Source organism: Cnephaeus nilssonii (assembly GCF_951640355.1).
Source record: "Cnephaeus nilssonii genome assembly, chromosome: X".
Lineage (NCBI taxonomy): Eukaryota > Metazoa > Chordata > Mammalia > Chiroptera > Vespertilionidae > Cnephaeus > Cnephaeus nilssonii.
The window spans coordinates 114,332,290-114,337,130 of NC_137071.1; the positions used below are offsets into that span (position 1 = coordinate 114,332,290).

General features: G+C 43.6%; 1 pseudogene across 1 annotated transcript; it reads left to right on the forward strand.

Moving 5' to 3' along the window:
* The first annotated feature begins 4,048 nt into the window (after window positions 1–4,048).
* Window positions 4,049–4,392, forward strand: LOC307095154 (large ribosomal subunit protein eL30-like; annotated as a pseudogene). Its single transcript has one exon. The product of its transcript is annotated as a large ribosomal subunit protein eL30-like (transcript).
* The last annotated feature ends 449 nt before the right edge of the window (window positions 4,393–4,841 follow it).

Consider the following 4,841-nt stretch of genomic DNA (forward strand, 5'->3'; position numbering starts at 1 on the left):
ATTAAATTTGTTTTTCTCCTGTTAATCTGTTTTATGTTCATTTTATTTCAGCCAAAGAATTTAAGAAAGTATAAGAAAAGTTTATCCTCCCCAACACAATGTTTTGCATACTTATCTGGTCTTCAATGAAAACTAATGAAATTTCTTCCTGAGTTATACCATTTTTTATTGATTAGATTGACATTATTATATGATTGATTTTAAAGCTTTTTTAGTTAACAGAAAAATTTTAAATGGTCAAAAGTTTGTTATTCTTATGTTAGTCAATTTATTTTTTTTCACTTCAGAAGAAACATAAGCCTCTGCATATTACCATTTAATAATAAATTAGGTCATGTTTCTCAAAATGGGCCTCTGAACCATTTGTATCAGAATCACTTGTGCTATTAAGAAAATATGAGTCAGGCCCCATCTCTGAGCTCCCTCCCCAGAAGATTAATTCTGAAGTTTTAGAAAAAGTGTTTTTCATATCTCAGACCAACTTCTATACAATGCAGAATCCCACCCTAATATCTATACTAATAAAAGGGTAACTTGCTAATTAGACCAGCTCGACCAGACATCTTCCGGATCTCTAAATTCCTTCCGGATAAAACCACGGTGGTGGGGGCCAAGGCAGAGTCGGTTAGGGGCGATCAGGCTGGTAGGGGAGCAAGCAGTTAAGGGCGAGATCAGGCCAGCATGGGAGAGAAAGCAGTTAGGGGCAAGATCAGGCTGGTGTGGGGGAGCAAGCAGTTAGGGGCGATCAGGCCAATGGGGGGGCAGTTAGGGGTCACCAGGCTGGCAGGCAGGAGCAGTTAGGGGCAATCAGGCCAGCAGGGGGAAGCAGTTAGGGAGAGATCAAGCCAGCAGTGGAGGGCAGTTAGGGGTGATCAGGCCTGCAGGGGGGAGCAGTTATGGGGTGATCAGGCCAGCAGTGGAGGGCAGTTAGGGGTGATCAGGCCGGCAGGGAGGAGCAGTTAGCGGGCAATCAGGCCTGCAGGGGGGAGCAGTTAGGAGTGATCAGGCTGGCAGGGGGGAGCAGTAGGGGGCGATCAGGCTGTGGGGGGGGCCAGTTAGGGGCAATCAGGCTGGCGGGGGGGCAGTTAGGGGCAATCAGGCCAGCAGGCAGAGGCGGTTAGGTGCAATCAGGCAGGCAGGCAGGCGAGCAGTTAGAAGCCAGTGATCCCGGATTGTGAGAGGGATGTCCAACTGCCAGTAGTCGGACATCCCCCGAGGTGTCCCGGATTGGAGAGGGTGCCGGCCGAGCTGAGGGACCCCCTCTCCATGCACGAATTTCATGCACCAGGCCTCTAGTATATATATAAAAGGCTAATAAGCTAAGTGTCCAACTGTCGGACCAGTCGCTATGACACACACTGACCACCAGGGGGCAGATGCTCAATGCAGGAGCTGCTGAGCTGCAGTGACTTGGCAGCATCGGTTCTTGGGTGATGCACCCCGAAACCATAGAGGAGAGAGCCCGATTCCTCATGGGCCACGCGATTCCACCTTTGGCTGTGGGTTATGTTGTTGCTGGGGCACTGTTGGCCCCGTATCTGGTTTACTGCACACTTGTATTTGCGTTCCACACCCTGTAAGACAGCAACTTTGAGTGTGCCCTCTGGGACCCCTTGGGGGATGTTGGAGAACTGGTTTCGACCCCATCCCTGCAGGCCAGGCCAAGGGACCCCACCTGCCGGAGGGACCCTGCTCACGCCACAGACGCCAGGGAGGGACCGCGGGAGGTTGGCTCCAGGATATGTCTGGCCCATCTTGCCCAGTCTTGCCCTGCTAGCCACCTTCTAATTAATTTCTTTTCAATGTGCATAAATCTCTGCACCACGTCACTAGTATATTCATATAGCCTCTGCTTTTAAAGTCCCACTAAAACAGAATTTATGTCACACATAAGCCATTATTAAATAACATTAGTGGTCAGAAAAATTTACCTTATATTAAGTCAAAGTATATCATGAAACTTCTACTTTTGGGTTCCAGTTCTCCCCTCTGAAACCACTCAAAATAAATGTAGTCCCTTTTCTGCATGACAGTCCTTCAAATATTTAGAGACCACTATTATCTTCTATCTGTTTTCTACATTGGGCTAAATATTTCACTTCCTGCAACTATTCCTTCTCTGATAGCATTCCCATATGTTTTAACATTCTTGTCACCAACTCTAGATATGTTCCAGTTTGTGATTGTCAGTCTTACAAGGTAGTGCCTAGAGCTAAACATAATATAAAATATGTGGTTTGACCAGTGTAAATTTTTATGACATTATTATTTCTGTCACTTATTTAAAACATTAGATATTAATCAAGAACTCTAAATTTGTGTGGGATTTTATGACTGTATGCAAATTTTTTGCATCCACATATCAGTGTAGAATCACAGTGTGCTTACAGTGAACAAAAACGTATAGGTCTTAAGGAAGCAGACAAAACAAATATATACTTTTATATGGAACAAAAACCCCTGAAAAGAACCTCGGAATAATCTGAAAACTTGTTCCACAAAAAGAATAAAAGGACCATATGGAGATGGGTAGGAGACACAGAGATATGCTCTTGCCAAAAATCCGTGCTAAGACTTACAATTTGGAGGGATCTCAAAAAAATCAATAAAAACACCTTATCCCTCAGGACTGAGTGGTTTGTACCCCATATCAGGCATCCCAGTCCTTGGGTCCTGCACTGGAAAGACAAGCCCCTGAAACCTGTGACTTTGAAAATCAATAGGGCTCATGTCTATGAGAATCATAGGACTATAGGGAATGAATATTCCACTCTTAAAGGCTCATATGCAAAACTAGTTACCTAAGGACCCAGTGCAAAAAGCAAACAAACAAACAAAAAAAAAACAGCTTGTGAAAAACCCAGATCATATGTGAAGGAGAGTCACTTGCTGATCTTGAAGCATCTGACAGAGGGGCAGAGGTCTGCTTGGACTCTTTCCAGAGACAAAATACTGAAAGTTCCCATTTTTACCGGCCTCCCTCTACTTTGCTGGCACTGGCAGATGCTATTTTTGCACTCTCACTCAAACCTGCCAACAGTGGCAGGTGAGCAGCATCCCCTACCCCACTAACAGCAACTCAATATGGTACCAACAAACATGAAAGTTGAGCAGCCACAATAGCACACCACTTGCAGGACCCCATCATACCCAATGGGCAAGTACAACTCACATAGAGGACATCCCTTGAGTACCCAGCTCTGGTGATCAGGGTAGACCGTACTTCTGGGCTCCATGTGACATCTGCTACACAAGGCCATTCCTTCAACACTAGGAGAGATATCCATCTCCAGCAGGCTTGCCAAGGTAGCCTCAAGATTCCCACTAGTTCATGTCCACTCCTGCTCCAGCTAGCATACCAAAGCAGCTCCAACATGGCATGCCCTGGGTCTTTCCTTGGCCCATTTCTGCTCCAGTTCAAGTACCAGCTAACCCAACAAGGAGGTCTCAGGATGGTATACCCCAGAATTCCCCCACCCATATTTGGTACAGCTCCAACTAGCCTGCCAAAACCTACAGGGATACACAATCTACACAGGAAACACTCCTTCAAGATCAATAGAGGTATATGTTTCACCTGATTCATGATAAAAAACCAGAAATTCAAACAAAATGAGGAGACAAATGTGTTCCAAATGAAAGAACAAGATAAAAACCTCAGGAGAAAAAAAAAGAATAAAACAGAGATTAGTAACTTACCTGATAAAGAGTTCAAAGTGACAGTCATAAAGTTGCTGGCCGAACTCAGGAGAACAATGGAGGAACACAGTGAGAACTTCAACAAAGACCTTTAAAATATATCAAAGTACCCATCAGAAATAAATAATAAAATAACTACAATGAAAAGTACATCAGAAGGAATCAACAGAAGATTAGATGACACGGAAGAACAGATCAGCCAACTGGTAGTCAGAATCGTGGAAATTACCCAGTTAAAACAGCAAAATTAAAACAGAATTTTTAAAAATGAGGGTAGTACTTTTCTCATTCCTCAGGCATCTTTGCAGCTGCTCTTAGTTGGGAGTCACCCAGCACCTAAAACAGGAATATGATAACTAAAAAGAAGAGGAAAAAGTCACTGGAGTCAATAACTCTAGGCTCCCACTTGTTATGAATAGTGGAAAGTACAAGCTGGGACACAAGCAGAAACAAAAATAATCATACAAGGAAAAATGAAACTGGACATCCTCGCCAACAATTGTCCAAATGTTAAGAAATCTGAAATAGAGTACTACACCATGTTGCCCATGACTGGTGTCCATAACTACAGTGGCAATAACATTGAACTGGGCACAGCATATGGAAAATACTCGAGTATGCACACTGGCTATCACTGATCCAGGTGATTCTGATATCATTAGAAGCATACCAGAACATACTGGTAAAAAGTAAATCACACAAAATTTTTCTTTAATAAAACTTGCCAGAGCTTGTTTTTTTTTTTTTTTTGTAAAAAAAAAAAGATAGTTTAATGGACCTCTGGGACAACATCAAGCATATTAACATTCAAATTATAAGGGTCCCAGAAGGAGAAAAGAAAGAGAAAGGGAAAGAAAACTTAGTTCAAGAAATAATGTCTTTTGGGGCAGCTACAGGCAAAGTCTGACATTGACTTGCAACACAGTCCCTCCCAAGAGGTCCCAGAATGAACACACCCCATGGCTGGCTTCAAACCAAAAACAGCACCACCCAATTAGCTCCAATAGTGGCATAAAACTCAGCAGGCACAAGACCATGCCAGGATGAATTCCACTTCATGGCATCAGCCCCTGCACAGAAGCTCATAAACTGATATTTTGGCCAATTCTCACAGCCAACCAGTGTAAAGGTCAATCTCACCC